This window comes from Hypanus sabinus, chromosome 7 (genome assembly GCF_030144855.1).
Source record: "Hypanus sabinus isolate sHypSab1 chromosome 7, sHypSab1.hap1, whole genome shotgun sequence".
NCBI lineage: Eukaryota > Metazoa > Chordata > Chondrichthyes > Myliobatiformes > Dasyatidae > Hypanus > Hypanus sabinus.
Window position 1 is genome coordinate 62,555,326 of NC_082712.1, and position 22,865 is coordinate 62,578,190.

Genomic DNA, 22,865 nt, shown 5'->3' on the forward strand with positions numbered 1-22,865 from the left:
ATTTCAACATTTACAAGAAATTTGGATAGGTAGGTAGATGGGAGGGGCATGGAAGGCTACGTTCCAGGTGCAGGTCAAAATTAACAGTTGAGTACAGACTAGGTGGGCCGAATAGTCTATTTGTGATACAGTGCCAGAGATGTGCTGCCAGCCCCTGAAAGAACAACTCCTTCAATAGTATCTAGAGTGGCCACAGGGGAACCCTCTACTGACTGCCTACTCCCTTCATCTTTCCTGGTGCTCACCCATCAATCTGAAGTCTGTATTCCTGGTGTGACCGCCTCCGTTCATCTCTGATGTTACCAGATAACTGGATGATCCTTAGTACATCCAGCTCCATTCCTTTTCCTAGACCAGGCTTGTCAGGAGCTGCAGCTGGGTGTACGTAGCCGGCAGGGAGTCCGCAAGCGCTCCGAGATACTTGGGTTCCAACTTGTCTTTGCTGCTCTGTGTGGATTCTGCACTTTCTCTGCAATCTTGCAGGTTTTCCTCCAATGGTCCAGAGTCCTCCCTCATTCCGAAGTTACACAAGCTGGCAAAATAACTGGCCCTCAGAAGTTTGAGAGGCAGGAAAATCAAGGGCTAGTTGACAGACCCGAGGTAAAAACAGGCCACACAGAAATAAGTAGAGGAACAGAATCGATGGGAATGCTCCCAGAGTCGGCAGGGAGTCAATGGGCCAAACAGTCATGCTGTCATAAAAGTCTGAGCAGACGTAAAGAGCTGACATAATCAAGATCATGCAAGTTACGTTACCTAATTCAAAATTCTTTAAAAATTATTAGCTGCAATAACTCATTTCTGGTGGCCTCAGTAAGAAACTGCGAAGTATTATTGCTTTTAAGATTGTTCCAATGTAAAATAACTCAAATAATAATGTTATTCTAAATGGAGGATCTAGAAGGCCATACAAAGCATCTATTATGATTAGTTCAATGAGCTAATGCTCTTTCAAAGACATAGGTTTTCAGGAGCAACTTAAATAGCAGAGCATGACAAAGAATCAGGGAAACATTCCAGAGTCGAGGAGAATTATGAAGCTGCAAGAAGCCATTGAAGTGATCTGCTAGAGCAGGTGAAGATCAGAGAGATGGGGAGGAACGTGGCTTTGGAGGCATCTTCATTTTAAGTTCAAGATACTGCTCTACCAGGAACCATTGTAGGGACCTTGCTTGTGCTGGTCGAGCATGATCCACCACCATTTGAACATGAGCTATCAACACAGTAGCCAAATTAAAATTAATTCAGCTACAAGTGGAGCCGAACACGAGGCATTAAGGTCAGATGGTGTACTTCAGCCAGCTGGCTGAAATGTTCATGGGACATTTTCAATCTCAATAGTTGGAGCTTTGCATTTGTGTCAAGATCATACCTGTGCCCAAAAAGAGCAGGATGAGACGACTCAATGATTATTGCCCAGATACACTCACGTCTTTGAAGTACTTTGAGAACCTAGAATAACCTCCTGCCTAAGCAAGGATTTGTAATCATTGCAATAAAGGGAATACCCACTCACTCTCAACTTGGCGTTGGACAACATGGGCAACATCAATATCTTTGAAGGCTGCTGTTTATTGAATACAGCTCCGCATTCAACACCACCATTCCCTTAGCATTAATCAATAAGCTTCAAAACCTGGGCCTTCATATCTCTATCTGCAACTGGATCCTCATCGAGAAACCACATTGTGGATCTGAAATAACATCTCCTCCTCAGTGATAATCAACCCATTTACAACTCAGAGATATACGCTCTGCTCGCTGCTCAATTCTCTATACACCCATGACTATATGACTAGGCACAGCAGAAATGCATTCTATAAAATTGCTGATGACATAACTGCTGCCAGTAGAATTGCAGATGGTGATGAGATGATGTACATAAGTGAGACAGATTGGCTGGTTGACAGGTCATAATAACTCAAGTCAAACCAAGGAACTGATGGTGGACTTCAGGAAGGGAACGTCAAGGGACAAAACCAGTCCTCATTGAAGGATTAGCAGTGGAAAGGATGAGCAGCTTCAAGTTCCTGGGTGTCAACAGCTCTTAAGATCTGTCCTGGGCCCAACATACCGATGCAATTACAAAGAAGCCAATGCAGTGGCTATATTTCATTCAGAGTTTGAGCGGATTTGGCATGTCACCAAAGTCTCTAGCAAATGCCTACAAATGTACCATGGAGAGCATTCTAACTGGTTACATCACCAGTGGTATGGGGGGGCCACAACACGGGACCCATTGCAAATTCAGCCAGGTCCATCATGGGCACTAGCCTCCCTACCATCGAGGACATGCCCTATTACCATCAGTACCATCAGGGAGGAGGTACAGGAACCTGCAAATACACAGTCAATGTTTTAGAAACAGTTTCTTCACTGACATCAGATTTCTAAATGGTTACTGAACTACTTAGACCTCACTATTTCTGCATTACTTTATTATATATAAAATTTATACCATATTTAATGTATTACACCGTACCACAGCCAGAAAACATCAAATTCCTCGATATGTCGATAAATGTGGCAAATGTTCAGGGGATACTTGTATGGAGTTCCACATAGGTACGTTCCAATGAGACAGGGAAGTTACGGTAGGTTACAGGAACCACGGTGTGAAAAAGGCTGTAATAAATCAGGTCGAAAAGAAAAGCTTACAAAAGGTTCAGAGAGCTAGGTAACGTTAGAGATCTAGAAGATTATAAGGCTTACAAGAAGGAGCTTAAGGAGGAAATTAGGAGAGCCAGAAGGGACCATGAGAAGGCCTTGGCAGGCAGGATTAAGGAAAAACCTAAGATATTCTACAAGTATGTGAAGAGCAAGAGGACAAGATGTGAAAGAACAGGACCTATCAAGTGTGACAGTGGGAAAGTGTATATGGAACTGGAGGAAATAGCAGAGGTACTTAATGAATACTTTACTTCAGTATACACTATGGAAAAGGATCTTAGTGATCATAGTGATGACATACAGTGGACTGAAAAACTTGACCGTGTAGATATAAGAAAGAGGATGTACTAGAACCTTTGGAAAGCATCGTTGGATAAGTAGCCAGGACCGGATGAGATGTACCCCAGGCTACTGTGGGAGGCGAGGGAGGAGATTGCTGAGCCTCTGGTGATGATCTTTGAATCATCTATGGGGATGGGAGAGATTCCAGAGGATTGGAAGGTTGCGGATGTTGTTCCTTTATTCAAGAAAGGGAGTAGAGATAGCCCGGAAATTATAGACCAGTGAGTCTTACTTCAGTGGTTGGTAAGCTGATGGAGAAGATCCAGAGATGAAGGATTTATGAACATTTGGAGAGGTTTAATATGATTAGTCAGCATGGCTTTGTCAAGGGTAGGTCATGCCTTACGAGCCTGATTGAATTTTTTGAGGATGTGACTAAACACATTGATGGAGATAGAGCAGTAGATGTGGTGTATATGGATTTCAGCAAGGCATTTGATAAGCTACCCCATGCAAGACTTATTGAGAAAGTGAGGCGGCATGGGATCCAAGGGGACCTTGCTCTGTGGATCCAGAACTGGCAAAGAGTGGTTGTAGATGGGTCATATTCTGCATGGAGGTCAGTGACCGGTGGTGTGCCTCAGGGATCTGTTCTGGGACCCCTTCTCTTAGTGATTTTTATAAATGACCTGGATAAGGAAGTGAGGGGATGGGTTAGTAAATTTGCTGATGACACAAAAGTTGGAGGTGTTGTGGATAGTGTGGAGGGCTGTCAGAGCTTACAGTGGGACATTAATAGGATGAAAAACTGGGCTGAGAAGTGGCAGATGGACTTCACCCAGGTAAGTGTGAGGTGGTTCATTTTGGTAGATCAAATATGATGGCAGAATATAGTATTAATAGTAACTCTTGGCAGTGTGGAGGATCAGAGGAATCTTGGGGTCCGAGTCCATAGGATGCTCAAAGCAGCTGCGTAGGTTGACTCTGTGGTTAAGAAGGCATACGGTGTATTGGCCTTCATCAATTGTGAATTGAATTTAGGAGCTGAGAGGTAATGTTGCAGCTATATAGGGCCCTGGTCAGACCCCATTTAGAGTACTGTGCTCAGTTCTGGTCGCCTCACTACAGGAAGGATGTGGAAACCAATGAAAGGATGCAGAGGAAATTAACAAGGACTTTGTCTGGATTGGGGAGCATGCCTTTTGAGGAAAGGTTGAGTGAACTCGGCCTTTTCTCCTTGGAGCAAAGGAGGATGAGAGGTGACTTGATAGAGGTGCATAAGATGATGAGAGGCATTGATCCTGTGGATAGTCAGATGCTTTTTCCCAGGGCTGAAATGGCTGCCACAAGAGGACACAGGTTTAAGGTGCTAGGGAGTAGGTACAGCGGAGATGTCGGGGTAAGTTTTTTTTAAATGCAAAGTGTGGTGAGTGCTGCCGGCAACAATGGTGGAGGTGGATATGATAGGGTCTTTTAAGAGACTTTTGGATAGGAGCTTAGAAAAATAGAGGGCTATAGGTAAGCCTAGTAATTTTTAAGGTAGGGACATGTTCGGCACAACTTTGTGGGCTGAAGGGCCTGTATTGTGCTGTATGTTTTCTATGTCTATGTTTTCTATGTCAGTGGTAATAAACCCAGTTCTGACTGTCACTTGATGCAGTAGGCAAGAATTGCACAGTATTTTGGATCTTATTCAGCTCTGATAGCATGGAAATAGCAATTTTTTGTAATGTTCCATTCTTACAAAGTGTAATGTTTTTTAAAAAGTGAGATGGTTGTTTGAGCATGATAGAGTTAACGTATTGAACTGTATCAGTTGGGTCCCACTCGGCGGCATATTGGAACGGTCAGTTAGGTTGTTTCAAGAGAGCAGATACAGCACATTTGATCGGGAACACTGTATCACCAAACTCACTGTGCCTTTGCTTTGGTTTTGACCTTTAAAATCTAAGAGCTGCAAAGAGAGAAAGAAAATTAGCATGTGCCTTTCATTCTGATGAATGTAGATAGATAATCTGTGACACATGATTTAAAACACAGTGGCGGGGCACTGCCTTGGCAAACAGAACAACTGAGCTCAACCTAGCCCAAACCCAACAAAGCATAGGAAAATACTAACACTTGTTGACACAACAATAACGAGGGCCATGAAGATCATTTCAAAGTTTGATAGATTGAATCCCATTTTGTAAATGTACCAAAGCTTGTCAAAAGCCCATTGACCTGGAAACACAGTTTTATGACTGTGCTTCATTTGAAGCACTAAACACCCTATTCTTAATTACATCTTCACATACACCTATTCCATTTACACTAGTGTCTACTAACTGCTTAATAAACGCCTACTCCCAACTATTTTAGACTAGTGACAGGAAGTGGTTTTACTGAGCCCCCCATGCTGACTGCAAAGAAAAGTAAACCGCATGAACAAAGTGCTTGCTATTGCCTGAGCCATGTGGTTTTTGAGGTTACTGATGATTTGGTCAGGATAAAGTCCAAGTTATTGAGAAAGTATGCAAGCAGGGCAGAAGTTGAAACAATTGCTCAAGGTTTCGGGCTAGAACAAGAAACAAAATACATAGTAAGAACAACATCACACATGGAGATTCGCTTTCAAGTACTTTGTACAATCATATCTCAACCGGTTTAAACACAAGCACGCTTACCTGATTTCTGCATCCATACCAGAGGCAAAATTTATCTTACAATGTTATTTAGCATAAAACTTCAAATTGCAACAGTTAACTAGTTCAAATGACTACACTGCCGAACCAGTTGTAAGAACTGCACCAAAGTTAACAAGTTAGGCTTAGTCACAAACAGAAAATCTGCAAATGCTGGGAATCCAAGCAACACACACAAAATGTTGAGGGAACTCAGCAGGCCTGGAAAAGAGAACAGTCAATGTTTCAGGCTTAGACCTTTCAGCAGGAGAAGCAAAGCTGAGGAGTCAGCGTTAGAAGGTGGGGGAGTGGGGAGGAAGAAATACAAAGTGAAGGTGAAACCAGATGGGGGGAGGGGTGAAGTAAAGAACTGGGAAGCTGACTGGCGAAAGAGGTACAGGGCTGGAGAAGGGGGAATCTGATAGAACTGAAGGCCATGGAAGAAAGAGGGGAAGGAACACCAGAGGGATGTGATGGGGGGGAAGGGGGGAAGGGGGGAAGGGGGGAAGGGGGGAAGGGGGGAAGGGGGGAAGGGGGGAAGGGGGGAAGGGGGGAAGGGGGGAAGGGGGGAAGGGGGGAAGGGGGGAAGGGGGGAAGGGGGGAAGGGGGGAAGGGGGGAAGGGGGGAAGGGGGAAGGGGGAAGGGGGAAGGGGGGAAGGGGGGAAGGGGGGAAGGGGGGAAGGGGGGAAGGGGGGAAGGGGGGAAGGGGGGAAGGGGGGAAGGGGGGAGAGGGGGGAAAGGGGGGAGAGGGGGGAAAGGGGGGAAAGGGGGGAAGGGGGGAAAGGGGGAAAGGGGGGAAAGGGGGGAAAGGGGGGAAAGGGGGGAAAGGGGGAAGAGGGGAAAGGGGAATCAGTTCCCCTTCATTCCTGTCTGACAGGATGAACTTGTCCTCACTCAAAAATTCCTCCTTTGGCTCCTCCTACTTCCTTCAAACAAAAGGTGCAGCCATGGGCTCTCGCATGGGTCCCAGCTATGACTGCCTTTTTGTCTGCTACGTGGAACAGTCTATGTTCCAAGCATACACTGGTGTCACTCCCCATTCCCTGCATTACATCGACGACTGCATCCTGCATCCGTGCAAAGCTCAATGACTTCATCAACTTTGCCTCCAACTTCCACCCTGCCCTCAAAATTTCCTGGTCCATTTCCGACAACCCCCTCCCCTTTCTTGATCTGTTTCTATCGCTGAAGTCAGTTCATCTACAAGATGTCCATTGTAAACCCACCGACTCTCACAGCTACCTGGACTATACTGCTTCCCACCTTGTCACTTGTAAAAATGCCACCCCTTCTCTCAATCCCTCCATCCGCTCTCATTCCAGAGATGTCCTCCTCCTTCAATGAACGGGGCTTCCCCTCCTCCACTATCAATGCTGTCCTCAACCACATCTCTTCCATTCTGCACGTCTGCACTCAGCCCATTCTCCCGCCACCACAACAGGGATAGCGTCCTCTTGTCCTCAGCCTCCACGTCCAGCACATTATTCTTCATAACTTCCTCCATCTCCAATGGGACCCCAACACCAAGCACATCTTTCCCTCCTTCTCACTTTCTGCTTTCCGCAGGGATCATTCCCTACGTGACTCCGTGATCCATTCACCCCTCCCCACTGATCTCCCTCCTTGCAAGAGAAACAAGTGCTACACCTGCCCCTATGCCTCCTCCCTCACTACCACTTAGGATCCCAAACAGTCCTTCCAGCTGAGGCAACATTTCACCTGCGAGTCTGTTGGGGTCATCTACTGTAACTGGTGCTCCCTGTGTGGCTTCCAGTACCTTGCTGAGACCCTATGTAGATTGGGAGACCACTTCGCCGAGCACCTACGTTCAGTCCACCAGAAAAAGCGGGATCCCCCAGTGGCCACTCATTTTAATTTCACTTCCCATTCCAGCACATCAATCCATGGCCACCTCTACTAACGTGATGAGGCCACTCTCAGGTTGGAGGAACAACACTTTATATTCCATCTGGGTTGCTGCCAACCTGATGGCATGAACATTGATTTCTTGAACTTCTGGTAATACCCTTCTTCCTTCACCATTCCCCCATTCCCTTTTCCCTCTCTCACCTTGATCTTCTTACCTGCCCGTCACCTCCCTCTGGTGCTCCTCCCACACTTTTTCTTTGGTGACCTTCTGTCCTCTCCTATCAGATTCTCCCTTCTCTAGCCCTGTACATCTTCCACATATCAACTTCCAAGCTCCCTACTTCACCTCACCCCTCCTCCCAATTTCACCTATCACCTTGTGTTTCTTCCTTTCCTCTCCCCCACCTTTCTAACTCTGACTCCTCATCTCTTTTCCCTCCAGTCCTGATGAAGGGTCTCGGCACAAAACCTCGACTGTACTTTTTAATCCCCCCCATAGACGCTGCCTGGCCTGCTGAGTTCCTCCAGCATTGTGTGCATATAGTCTTCGAGACTAGTCAATTTTAATGCTTCACCAGGTATACAGGCCTGATGAAGCTTCTGCTAGTCTTAATCACAAATCTGCATAATCAACAAAATAGTTTTTCACCAATTGCCTTGAATAATTCCTGAGTTTTGTTGCTGAAGTAAAAACTAAATTGATTTCATCCCCCAGACTTGGAGAAAACACCCAAAGTTCTGACATATTCTTGCATGCCTGCATGAATTGGTTAAAAACAAAACTCTCCAATTTATTCTAAAAAGAGTACTTCTTTTACCATGTTAACACTGGTCTGTCACTCTTAGTTAAATTTGGATTAAGGTCAGCAGTTCCCTGTTAAAATAACCACACACATAGTCCCTTGATAAACACAGTTATCAATCAAAGACCAACACAAGTCACACATCAAACAGACTGTTTGCAAGATGCAAAACTGCCATTATATCTCATATATTCAACAATCAAAAGAGCAGAATAGCAGCTAAACAATAATATAAATATATATGCAAAGTATATAAATGTAAACTCACAAATTTATATTAACATTCAATTAAAAATTGAAGATCACAGTGACTTGTACAGTTATTGTGTATAGATTTTAGTTGTTCCATTATAGGAAAGGCATCATTAAACAGCAAGATTTACAGGGATACTGCTGGATTCGAGGGCCTTAAGTTATTGGTAGAGGTTGAGCAAGCTAGGAAATTGCTCCATGAAGCAAAAGAGATTGAGGGGTGACCTTAGAGGTGTAATTATGAGGGATATAGATAAAATGAGCACACAGTTCCTTGCTCAGAGAAGGGAAACTACAGACTAGAGGGCACAGGTTTAAAGCAAGTGGTGAAAGATTTCCAAGGAACCTGAAGGGCAACTTCTTCACAGAGGGTGCTGCTTATATGAAATGAGCTACCAGAGTAAGTGGTTGAGGAAGGTAAAATAAAAACATTCAAAAGACATATGGATAAGTATGTGGATATGACAGGGCCAGAAGGATTTGAGCCAAACACAGGCAAATGTAATTAGCTTGGTGGGCACTCTGCTTGGCATGGAAGCGTTGGGCCAAAAGAACCTGCTTTCCAGCTGTATTACATTGTGACTATAACAAACCGTTTAAATCATTCCATGCCACATGTTGTGTATTTAATGTTTCAATAATATTTTAAAGATTCAAATATTTGAGATATACATATTTTTGTTTAAATAAGCATTCTTGCTCATTTAAATAATCACAAATGTATGTAAAATATGTCAATTACATACATCATCATGCTACCATGTGATATACGTGCACCTCATTTAAAATAAACTCAATGCTAGACCCGTATTTTGGACTTTTAAGTCCTCTTTTGAATTAGTTTAATGTTTTGAAGTTACAGAACATAATACCACATGTTGTGCATTAAATCAGTTTTGAATTGCCATGATTTTATGGAATTACCTAGAACTGACAGCACAAAAATCAAACCACCCAGCCCAGACCCATACCAGTGTTTATATTCCATTCAACAGTCCTTGTTTATTTAACTCCAGCAGTGTACTGTTCTTATGCTACTTATCTTGCACACTCATCTAACTGATTTAAATACATTACAATTCATCTCAACCATTCCTTCTAGTAGCAAATTTGATATTCACACATTTAACAAGAGTATCCATTTATTTTGCACTTAAAAAGCAGTTGAGCCTTCCAGACCAATTCACAAGAATTTATGTATTAGAAGATATCAAGACAATTCATCACATGTGTTGAACATACACAGACTTTGAAAGGGGGGTGGGGAAAGTAGATTTAATAAAAGGATTTCCCAGGTTAGGGCAGAAAAAGGCCTTTGGCTCATCTCACCCATGCCATCCCTTGTACATAACTAGACTAATCCTTTTTACACAAAGTGGGTCGGTCACCTTCGCAAATCAACTGCAGAGACAAAGAATGATTAAATTAGGGGAGGATGAAGCTACATTTGGAGGGAAGCAAATAAAGGGCAAGAAGGGAATTCGGACATGAGGAAAGACAGGAATAAAGAGGCATTGGGATTATAAACAGAGCTTTGAGTCACCAAAATCATTTTAGATCCACAAGTACAAGGGACAAGGGAAAGGGTGATTTGGGACAAGGCCACTAGAACGTCTGATGACTGCATTTCACTTACAGAAATGTCAGTCTGAGACGCATCGGAACAGTCACATCCCACAGCAGGTAAGACAGTTGAAATGGGGAAAAGCTGCACATGGACCCATAGGTATTAAGGGGGCAATAAAGACACCAGATTTGGAACAGTCTGGCTCAGTTCTTAGGTGGGGAAGGGGGTATTGCCTGTTGCTTTTAACTTGGTACACATTCTGGCTGTAATCTCCATTGGATAATTTCTCTTGAACTTGGCCAACAGTTCTGCTGTCAATTCCCCCGCTCAGAGATCCCTCACATTGATTTTTTTGTCCTCGTATTTACTTTAGCACTAAAAATAAAGCCTAAAAAAAGCTTTTAACAGATCCGTATTCATGAAACATGGAAATCAGCAAAAACAGAGTTCCTGCGAGCAATTCCCATCATTATTGTACATACATCGGCAACAGATGGTTACTTGTTTCTCACTGACAGATTCTGCAGTAGGCTTGCCTTTCCACACTCACTGACAATGACTGTACATCAGTGTGACGGAAACAGATCCCTGGGTGTGTCAGCATCTTCAAGGAACATGTCACCATTAGGGGCAACCAGGTTGGAAAAAGTCAAAAAGGGCAAGAAAATACTGTTCGGGGGGGGGGGAAGGGGGGGAAGAGGAGAAGAAATTACCACCGCAGGAACTTAAGCTCATCACTCCTTTGCCTAGCTGAACGTTAATAGCAAGTCTAAACTAGAACAGCCATAGTTAAAAGGGACTTAATTCCAAATGAGAAAGACCAATTCAAAATCAACCCAATGCTTACCACTGGAAGTGTTGCCGTTGGGATAAGACAATGAAGCAAAGAGCCCGAGAGGAAGATGGAAGCAATCAAAGTCATTTATCTCAAGGAGGATCACCCTGGCATCCTGGCCAATATTTATTACCTAACTAACGATCCTTGCAATGCTCCTCATGGTTATTATTTCACCAGCTTGCTGGTCCTACACCATTGCATTTCCTACACTTCCAAAACCCTGCTTGGCTGTTATACTTTGGGAAATGCTGAGCTTATGAAAATCACTACAGAAATGCAAGCTTGAAGTGATTACATAAGACCATAAGATGCAAGAACAGAATTAGGCCACTCGGCCCATCAAACCAGCTCCACCATTCCCACATGATTGATTTATAATCCCTCTCAACCCCATTCTCCTGCCTTCTCCCCGTAACTTTTGACACCCTGACTAACCAAGAACCTATCAACTTCTGCCTTAAGTATACACAATGATTTGGCCTCCACAGCTGTCCATGGCAATGAACACCATAGTTTAACCACACTCTAGCTGAAGAAATTCCTGCTCATCTCTGTTCTAAATGCATGTCCCTCTATTCTGAGGCTGTGCCCTCTGGTCTTAGACTCATCCACTATAGGTAAAAAAAACCTCTCTATATACACTCTGTCTAGGCCTTTCAATATTTAAATCATATTAATGAGATCCCACCACCTCATTCTTCTAAATTCCAGCAAGTATAGAAGTACAGGCGCAGAGCTATCAAAGCCTCCTCATACAATAACCCTTTCATTCCCAGAATCATTCTTCTGAACCTCCTCTGGAACCTCTTCAATAACAGCACATCTTTTCTTTGAAAAGCCCAAAACAGCTCACAATACTCCATGTACAGTCAGAACAATTCCTTATAAAGCCTCAGCATCACATTCTTGCTCTTATGTTCTAGTCCTCTTGAAATGAATACTAACATGTATTTGCCTTTCTTGCCATTGGGAATCCTGCACAGGGACACCCAAATCCCTTTGCACCTCTGAATTTCGAATTTTCTTCCTGTTTAGAAAACAGTCTAAGGCTTTATTCCTTCTACCTAAGTGCAATTGCCACACGCTTCCCGACACCATTTTCCATCTGCCTTTTCTTTGCCCATTCTCCCAATCTGTTCAAGTCTATCTGCAGACTCCCTGCTTCCTCAGCACTACCTGCCTCCCCGACTTATCTTTGTAACTGTCTACAAACTTGGTCACAGAGCCATCAATTCTGTCACCCAAATCATTGACACGTATCGTGAAAAGAAGCGGTCCCAATCCGACTACTGTGGAAACAGAATAGGCCCCCTTTATTCCGATCCTTTGCATCCCGTCAATCAGCTAATCTTCTATCCGTGGTAGTATCTCTCCTATAATACCATTGGTTCATCATCAAAAGGATGAAAGATATTAATTCTTAAGCACAACATTGGGATGGATTTGCCAACAAATAATGGGAATGGATTATGCATTAAAATGTACCAATAGCATTAGAGTAACAACAGGCAGGATGAATGTCCAGATATAGATATACATAATGAGACAATTCATAGAGCCAAAATACAAAGTAGCGATTATTTGAGGAAAATTACAGCTGCCATTTTCCAAAAGAATAACCCTGCCAAAAGGAGAAAATTACAGCTTACTGTTGATTTCCAGAAGCCGGCTATTCCCCAACCCACAGACTTGCATTAATTATAATATTTACATTAGAACTGCATTCATCACACAGCTTAAAATGCAGGTTTGTGCACATTTAGCCGGCTTTCAAGACACCAGTAATTGAATAAACCTGTGCTTCAGCATCATAACACTACCCAAACACCACGCGACGATATTACAGATTTGTTAATACCCACGTTCATTCATTTCTACCGCTCAGTCTTCAGGAAACCAAATAGGAGTCACAGGATGTGATTCTGGTGGGCGAAACAGTGGAGAAAATTGCACTTGATGCTGCAGTGGGGATAGGAATGTCGCTCGCCAGCTGCAGGACAGAAGGGATGCAGTGATGCATTTGTATCTGTCCTGGCACTTTATTAACACAGGACTCCATTAGCTATCCCCAGTGATTCACACTGACAGTCATCAGTTGCCGCTGACAACAGTTTACAGATGAGAAGGGCCCAGTGGTCTGCTTGAAAGCTAGTTGTCTAGAAGCAGAAAGAATCATACACCATCTAGTGTTGCTGACTAGCACATTCCAAACTCCAAGAGTGGGGTGACACGGTGCAGTAAAATGGGAACTGACATACAAAGGTGTGGAGAACGCTTCCTCCTCTAGTGGGTATCCCTGACATTCAAATTGAACCAGGTAACCTTGTACACAAGTCCCCAAAAGCAAACGTGCAGGTGAAGCAAGTAATTAACATGGTGTTGTATTTCTGTTAACCTTTTATTGGAAGAGTAAAGACATTTTACTATAATTGTATAGAATCTTCATGAGGGTCATAAAATTTTGGTCTCATTAGCTATATTTGTTAGAGAAAGCAGAATGAAGATTCACTAGACTGCTGCCTCAGACGGCAGGTTTGACATACGAATAATGATTGAGAAGCCGAGCTTTCTTTTCTTTATAGCTTAAAAGAATGAGGAATGACATTGCAAAGGGTTAAAAGGCTTGACTGGGAATATATTTCTAGACTCCAGTAGAGGTCACAGTCTAAAAATAAATGATAAGCTAATCAGGACTGAAATTACATATTTCTTCAAAGAACAATGAATCTTTGGAATTCACTACCCAAGAATGGTTAAAGTTCAGTCATCGATTGTATTCAAAGCAGGTCAACTGATTTTTCTGGATATCACAGTAATTAAGGGATCTGGGGACAGAGCAGGAAAATGCTGATCTTTCTCAATGCCAATGAACTTGTTAAATAGTGGAACCGACAGGGACCATATATCCAACAGCCATTTCTATTTCTTATTATCTCTATGCTCACACAATGTTCAAAATGAAATTGAGATTACTTAATGCACAAAATAAGCATTACATTTCATTCAAAGATAGCATTTGGATGCGTATACCTTACAGTGAAAGATTTCCAATGTAATTAAGTACCATTTATTAACCTGAGTTGATAATAAGCCACTTTTTTCCCCTTGAGGTAATGCAATCCATGAAACTACTCCAATACCACAAGATTCTATGAATTTAGCCCAGTGACACAACAAGAAAGTGTTCTTTTCAAGATAGTCTAAGACTTATACAATGATAGTGCAGGTAGTGGAGGTGCTATTGAAGTCTTGATGAATTGCTGCTGCAGTTTTTGACATTTTAATTCCACTAGACTTTGCTCTTGCAGATGTTTAACTATGTGGCAGCCACGTCAAATTGACAGCAATCACGATCACTTCTAAGTCCTTCAGAAAAGTCTCCAAGATTTTATGATCACTTCATCAATGACCCAGTCAGAATCAGGTTAGCAATTTGAGTAATTATAAAATGGTAATTATGAAATTCAGCTGTGCCACATTAGGATATTAAATAGAAAGATGCAGCCCTCCCTACATCGAGCTCTTTATGGTTGCTGCTTCATACATCAGCCATGGTTTGCTGGTAACACCCTTGCCCTATATCAAGCCACATCAGTGGTTTGGATACATTGGAAAGGCTGGTAAATCAGTGCAGCACTGTGGGCAAGCAATAGTCAAATATGACACTTCCCCCCCCCAATGAGAGATTGTACCCAACCCCATGGGTTAAACAGCCACAGCACAATTCAAACATGAGCTACTCTGAACAATACTTATTCCTCAAACAAGTTTTGGTCAAATTCAAATCTTTGCATAACAATAACCACACATTCAAAATATATTAGAGGTTGAAAAATCAGGTTTGAAATGACTGAGGTCTAAAAGGTATGAACAAAATAAAATTCCACTTCCCTCTTCAGTGTCCCATTGTACTTCAAAGTTTTCATTTTCAGATGCAGACCAGGAAAAAATTGTAAGACTTCTCAAATAAACAATATCGCAAATAATGGATACTCTGCCAAGACACAGCATCTACAAAATGTAAGACCAGGAGGAAGCATTACTGCCTAAAGGCTGTGCCATTATTTATAATCATGATTTAGGATTAGACCCAAACTTGCCAAATGCTGTCCTGGGCTACAATGGAAACAACCACAAGGGCTTTGCAGTCTGGGTCATTCACACATGCACGGTTAAATCCAGTTATCCCAAAACACCTAATTTATCAGTTTTGTCCATTGCTGAACTTCAGAGAGACCAGCTTGGCAAGGGATGAAGGAGTTTAAAAACTTCCCAGTCTGTGACAGATTACACCAACTGCAGACTACATTAATTTAAATGAAGACTATAGGGGCGTGGTTAATATAACAAGATTTAAAAGTTTAAGATCAGTTACGGGATGCACAGCTGAATGTTCCATCTCTATCATAGCCAGCTACCCAATGTCATCAGCTGCATTTCAGGCAAAGGACTCCTCAATGCAACACCAAATGTTATTGAACTCCAGAATACTGAGACATGACTTCAACGTCTGGGCAAGATAAACACAGTTGTGGAATACATACAGTTAAGGGATTGATCAGATCAATGCCAGGTACAACCCACAATTCTAAACTCTTGTATAGGGGTCAAAAATGATCTCTAGCTCAAGACAGCAATATTCCCCATCTCTTTAAGACACATTGAAGAATAATTATACATCTGCATGAAGAATTACTTAGATAACATACAGTTAGTTGCAAGTAGAAAAATTGCCTTTCTCAGAAGAGCTTGAAAGTTGCCACCATTGCAATTTCGCACTGTGGCATTTCTGTTAATGACACTTCGTTTAAAAAGAGATGTGACAGTCAAGTAAGAATTTAAATAGCTGCCAATTAAGTTGTACAAAGTGCCACCCACGTGTTCACCAAGTCAGTGCTCCTGCTGAGATCACAAGACAGCTTCGTAAAGCAGTGAATTATCACACCAAACCAAATGGAAACCCATGTTCCTAGGGTCTACACTCCAGGATTACGCAGTTCATTGTATGTCTTATTTTCGCGTGACAAATTTCAGCGTCTTAACAAATCAAGTCCCGAGTCCTTATTAAAATAACCTTCATTTCCATAGCACTTTGAAAAGAGTGAGCATTTCAAAGGCGACACACACACTCCCAGTGGAGGTGTGAAAGGGGGAGAGGTTAGGGCAGCGGATTAAAAACTATCCTCAAAATTTTGCAGCCGATAAATTTCTGTGGTATGAGTATGAAGAGGAATTAATTAGCTTTGTTTTTGGTTGGCAGCGGACGGGTGGGGTAGAGGAGTGGAACTAATCTGACACCACACAAATAGTGGTCACAGGCACAAAGGACCAAATAGTTCTTTAGTCCCTACGATTTAATGAATCCATTTATAACGAACCCTCCCAGGGCATGACATCATCATGAATGCATGTCAAACGCATGGACAGCGACCACCTTGGTCACTGCGGTCCTATCGTACCATTATTAGAATAAATTTAATCCTCAACGCCGAACAGCGAGATGATTTTCCTGGTAATCAGATTGTTGTGTCATTAAGTAATTACGGATTTTTCTTCTTAGAGTTCAGACCGCAAAAGTGGTTCGGAAAGTGCGTGTGACAGAATGCCAACTCTCCCAAACAACACTGAGCACTGTTTGAAAGAGCAGCGCTGATTTAAGAAAGTACGGCTCACAGTCATTCATTGCCACCTACTCTCGTACCTCTAGTTACAACTTCACCACCTGACCTCTGTGCGGCGGTACTTCGTAAAAAGCATTCATTGTGAACATTTAAACCAGGCTCGGGATTTCTCTCAATACGTTAACGCGCTGTGTGAATGGCGAACCCGCTCCAGTGCCTCCGAACCAGAGGACTGCAAGCAAAAAGCACCTCTTAACGCCGTGGTTTGCAACTCCTCCAAGGTCCTACTGAAGTCAAAGGACAGATTCGTTCAAATACCTTGTGTGCCCAGACCGGTCCACGCAGAGTATTACAGGACCTTAATGATACAGGGCGGGGTGGGGAAGAGTATCAAGACATTCCAGAAATGAATAGAACTAAACTGAGCGAAAAGATACTATCGCCTCCCACTCCATTTACAGGTGAAGCTTCCAAATTAAAGGATCACCTATGTTTAGTGACCCCCCCCCCACACACACACACACACACGAAGATACAGAAACATACACTTAAGCTAGATGGAAGCCGTTTCATTAAACTTGCAAATCTGCACGCTTAGTTTTGCTCGGGTTAGATTGGGTAGGGAGAGAGAGGGTCAGCGCTGATGGAACACCGGCAGAGAGGGTTATAGAAATTCGACCGCAAATCGTCCACAATTTAATACTGACGCGGTATAACAGACGGCACCTATTATCCCCCCCCCCCACACACACACACACGAGACATCCCATAAGGATTGCCTGAAAGTTACAGTCCCCAGTGACCCTTCCACGAAGTGTTGTTTGACTTGATAGTCAAGCATTCAATGGGGGCGTTTAATTTCCTCACAACCCGACCAAAAGGTGGACTGGGACAATTCTGAGCCACAGTAACAGCTAACTACACCGTGTTAAACCCACCTTTCCCACTCCATGTGCAGCCCAGTATCAGTCCAAAATCCTAAAACAAAAATTGCAAATCCAATCCTTTGTTTCAAATCTTTTTACAAACTAAGTCAAATTGCCAACCGCGCAGGTATTAAAAGTCAGAAAAAGCGAAGAAACCAAACTAACTTTGTCAACATAAATCATTCCAGTTACTAGTGAAATAAAGGAACTATACAGGAAAAACCTCGAACTCGAAATTACAAAAAGTACTTGGCAATAAATATTAAAAACAGATCTCCAATCTTCTGCAGGTACCTTGGGTCAGTCTCCTGCTGCTTTGAACTCTGTTCAGTTGAGTAGTTTTTCCAACCAATTTTGTTCCTCTGATTGCAAATGAATAACTCAATCCAACATGCAGTTCTGCAGCCTCAATACAAGCCGATGAAATATCATCTTCACACACCGAGAAAAAGAACTTTTAGAAAGTGGCTATTCTCGTTCTTGTGGGACTTTCAGAAGTGGCTTCACAGAGGTGACCGTCTCCTAGCAGTCTGTTTAAAGTACTCCAGCGCACTTTCGCCAGCCGTTCAGATTTCAGGGTCTTTCGGCAGTAACTCCCTTGCCCCTCCACTCGTTGACTTGACTCCCCTGCCCCACACGGCGTGCTGAGTTGTGCTGCTCTGCCCCGCTCGGCTCGGCTCGGTCGGCAGCGCAGCCCTGGAGCTGACGTCAGCCGCGTGCCGCCGGCAGGCTCGGCTTTAATTACAAACACATTTCCTCAGCACCCTTCCGCGGCCGGCCGGCCGGCGAGAGGGGCAGAGGGAAAGGTGGAATGAACGGGGAGCTGAAGAGGGGGATGGTGGGAGCGCGGAAAGCGAAGAGAGAGAGGGGTAAGTTGGGAGAGAGAAAAGAGGGGGCAGGGATGGGGAAGGGGATGTGGAGAGGCAAGGGGGAGTGGGGTGAGGGAAGTGCAGAGGTAGAGAGGGGAGGGGAAAGTGAAGAGAGGAGGGGGAAGTAGTAGTGAAGATGAGAGAGGGGGAGTGGAAGGGGAAAAGAAGGGGGTGGGGGAAGAGGGGAGGGGGAGGGGATGTGGAGAGGGAAGGGGAGGGGGAAGTGAAGGGGAGGGGGAGGGGAGGGGGAAGTGAAGGGGAGGGGGAGGGGAGGGGGAAGTGAAGGGGAGGGGGAGGGGCTGGGGAGTGGAGGGGGAAAGAAGAGGGAAATGGGGGAGTGAAGAGGGGGAAGGGGAGGTGGGAAGTGAATTAGGGGTGGGGGAAATGAAGAAGGTGAGGGGAAGTGAGGTAGGGGACGGGTGGGGAAGTGAAAGGGAGGGGAGTGAAGTTGGGTAGGGTGTGGAGGGGAGGGATGAGGGGGAGGGAAGGGGAAGTGAAGGGGGTGAGGTGAGGGGGAAGTGCACAGGGGAGGGAAATGGAGGGAGAAAGGATGTGGAGAGGGATTGGGAGAGGGGAGATGAAGTAAGGGACAGGGGATGGGAAGTGAAGAGGGGAGGGGGAGTAAAGTGAAGAGGGTGTGGAGGGGAGGGATAGGGGAGGGGAGGGAGATGGGATGTGAAGGGGAAGGGAAGAGGGGGTGAGAGAAGAGGAGGTGGAGGGGAGAGGAAAGTGAAAGGGGAGGGGAAATGATGGAGGAGGGTGGGAGTTGTAGTGAAGAGTGAAGTAAATGGGGAAAAGAAGGGGAAGGGAGGTAGAGAAGGGGGAGGGAGGAAAGATGGGAGGAATGGGGAAAGGAAAGGGGGTGGTAGGGAAGGGGAGAAAGGAAGGGAAGGTGTGGTAGGGATGTAGAGAGAGGGAAGAGAAGATGTGAGAAGGAAGGAGGGAGAAGATGGATGGAAAGAGGAGGACAATGGAGGAAAGGAAAGTGTGTATAGGGAGTGAGGGAAAGACAAGAGCTGGGTAGGAGGATTAGAAGAAGGGGCAGGTGGAAAGGATGGTGAGGGGGAAGGAGATGAAGGAAGGGAAGGGAGAAAGAGAAAAAGGGTAAAGTGGGTGGGAAGGAGGGAGAAGGTATGGAAAGAAATGAGTAGGAGGAAGAGGAGTGGAGGTGATGAGGGATGAAGGGTGAAGAATGGTAGGGACAGGAAGAGAGACAGGGATGGAAGGATGGAGTGAAGGTGGAGGGGACGAGATAGAAATGAGAGAAAAACGGGTAAGTAGGAGATGTGAGGGAAGGGTGGAAGGAGAGAGAGTTAGGAGGGAGGGCATAGGAGTGGAAAGGGAGGGGAAATGAGAAAGGCGGTTGGGGAAGAGGGTAGTGGAGGAGAGAGGGAGGAGTAGGAGAAGAAGGAAGGAGATACAGGAGGGGGAACATGGAGAGTGAAGGGGGAGGTTGTAGAAGGAGGGGATAGGAAAGCGGAGTTGAAATGGAAGGAGAGAGAAGAGGTGAGGGGAGGATGTAGAAGGAGGGGGAAATAGAGGATGAAGGCTGGTGAAGAGAAAGGGGAAGGAGGGTGTAGAAGGAAGTGGGAGATGAATGGGGTCAGGGAGGAAGAGGTTAGGAATGGAGAGGGTGAGAAGGAAAGGGTGGGGAGTGAGGGAGGGGCAAGCAGAAGGTGGGATGGAGAGAGTGGATAAGAGAGGAGGTGGAAGATGAGGGGATGGGTGGAAGGGGAGGAGAAGAAAGGGATGGCAGTGGGAGGGGGTAGAGGAAGTGGGAGCAAAAGCGGAGGGGAGGGAGGTCATTGGAGGCTGTGCAGAGGGGAAGGGGAGTGGAGGGTGAGAAACAGAATCAGATTTATTATTGCTGTCTTGTATGGCTTGAAGTTTGTTTGCAGCATCAGTACAGTGCAAAGACAAAATTACTAAAAATTACAAAATATATAAATATCACGGTGGTGCTCATGGAGTACACTGAAGTCTGTGACAGAAGGGAAAAATCTGTTCTTGTATTGTTGAGTGTGGGCCTTCAAGCTCCTGTTGTTATCTTCCCTGATGATAATAACAAAAAGAGTGTATATGGTGAAAATGCCATGTCCTTTAGATACCACTTCTTGAAGATGCCCTTTTGGTGGGGAGGGCAGTGCCCATGACAGGGCTGCCTGAGTCTACATCCCTCTGTGACCCTGTGCATTGGACGCTGCATACCAGGCTGAGATGTAACCAGTTAGAATGCTCTCCATTATACATTTATAGAGATTAGCAAGGGTCTTTCATGACGTGCCATGTTTCTTCAATCTCCTGAACAAGTCTTCTTTGTGAATGCAGCAATGTATTGGGCCCAGGACAGGTCTCTGAGATGGTGACACCCAGGAGCTTAAAGCTACTCATCACTTCCACTGTTAACTCCTCAGTGAGGACTGGTGCCTGTTCTCCTGACATTCCCCCATCAGAAGTTCACAGTCGGCTCCTGAGTCTTGCTGACGTTGAGTCTCAGGATGTTGTGACAGCACTTAACCAGTTCTTCTGTCTCAAAGGAGGGGATGGTGAAGAGGGATGGTGAAGGGAGATGTAGGGGGAGAGGAAGGTCAGGAAAGAGAGAGGAGGAGAATGGGGAGAAAGGGGAGTGGGAGAATAGGGAAGCGGGGAATAGGGAGTTTGGGAATGGAGAAAGGAAAGGAATGAAATGGAAAAATGTGGGAGATCTGGAGGAGGTAGAGAGGGGAAATTTGTGAATGAGAATTGGGAAGCATAGAGGTAGGAATGGGGAAAGTGGAGCAAGGGGGAAAAAGGAGAATAGAAGATTGAGAGAGATGGGAAGAAAATGGTGAATGATTTGGGAGAATAAGTTCGTTTAATTGCCATTTAACCATATTCATGTATACAGCTGAACAATACATTGTTCCTCCAGGGCAAAAGTGCAGATCTCTGTATGTGCAGTAAATACAGCACGTAGAGTCACTGAATGGCATGGCTAGAAGATTGATGGTGCGTGGGATGTTGTCCTGAAATCACATTTCTGCAAGAACAAGCAAGCAGCTGTTCCTCATCTTTCACTGGGTCAGCTACTATCAAAGGCAATCCAGCTCGTCTTTGTTGAATGAGCACTGGAGAGCAGGACTGATTGGAGAACTGGTCTATAGGGGCCAGCCCCCGACCCAGCTCGGCCACTATGCCTCTGTTCTCTCCAGCATTGACTCCAACACCTCCTCAGGTGGCTACAACAGGCCACACCGCAACATGAGGGGTGTGGATGGAGGGGAGAGTAGGCAAGAGGGAAGGAGAGGGTGCTTGTAGTAATGAGAGAGGAAAACAAAGGGGAAGAGAAAGGATGAAAAGTGTAAACAGGAATGAGTGAAAGGTGAGGAAGGCAGGCCAGGTAAGACTAAGCAAAGGTATAGAGGGAATGGAAAAAGGTAAAAGAATGAAGAGGAAATTGAGAGGAAGGGATTGGAGAAGACAAAGGAGCAGGAGAGAGAGAATACGTGTGGTCAATAGTTTAAAAGCCTGCCTTCCATTCCAAATATTTTTTACATTATTGGCATACAAGGGAGCATTTCATTCCCCCTGGCAATGACAGCCTTTATTTCCCCTTCTTCTCATTCCCTACATGAATGTCATGCAGTTATATTTCAGAAACTTTTCAGCCTGTCAGATTAAAAGCCCCCTGAAGGCTGAGTGAGGAGAAGAATGACACACAATTTCTGGGTTCTGCGAATTAATTTACATTCCTTTTTTTTTTACCTCCCACACATAAATGTTACTTGAAAGAAAATCAAAGTTAGAAATCATTTGCAACTCAAATGCAAATAAGGGTGATGAACTCAGAGCATGGGTCAGTGTACATTGGCCTACATTGTTGTGGCCATTACAGAAACATGGCTGTCACAGGGGCAGGGATGACTGCTGAATGATCTATGATTTAGATGTTTCAAAAGAGACAGGATGGTAAGAAAGAAATTGGGAGAGCAGCATTGCTCTTCTGGGATAGTTTCACAGCTGCAGAAAGGGAGGACACTGTGAAGGGATCGTCCACTGAGTCAGTGTGAGTGGAAGTCAGAAACAGGAAGGGAGCAAACACTCTTTTGGGTGTATTCTATAGACACCCCTCTCCAATAGCAACAGAGACACTAAGGAGCAGATCAGGAGGCAGATTTTGGAAAGATGCAAAGATAACAGCGTTGTGGTTGTTAATAGGGTGCCAATCAGTATTACAGAAGTTCGGTGATTTTAACTTCCGAAATATTGATTGGCACCTCCTTAATGCCAAATGTTCAGATGGGGCAGAATTTGTTAGGTGTGTCAAGGAAGGATTCCTAACAATATAGAGACAGGCTGACTAGAGGAGAAGCCATTCTATGGTGCTAGGCAATAAACCAAATCAGGCATCAAATCTCTTAGTGGCTGAGCAACAACTTCCTCACCTTTACCATTGCCATGGACAGGAGGATCAAAAGCAAACAGTATGGGAAAGTAATTAATTGTAGAGCAAAATACGATGCTAT

General features: G+C 44.4%; 1 protein-coding gene across 3 annotated transcripts in view; it reads right to left on the reverse strand.

The window, feature by feature from the left end:
• Window positions 1–18,313, reverse strand: part of lpar1 (lysophosphatidic acid receptor 1) — a 108,803-nt gene extending 90,490 nt beyond the window's left edge. The window contains exon 1 of one of the 3 annotated variants that reach the window (XM_059974822.1): window positions 17,786–18,313. The gene's annotated coding sequence lies outside the window, so the exon portion shown is untranslated. Of the gene's footprint in view, window positions 1–16,645; window positions 16,773–17,785 lie in introns of those variants that run through there. The other 2 variants (XM_059974820.1, XM_059974821.1) reach the window with 2 other exon arrangements.
• Between the last annotated feature and the right edge of the window lie 4,552 nt (window positions 18,314–22,865).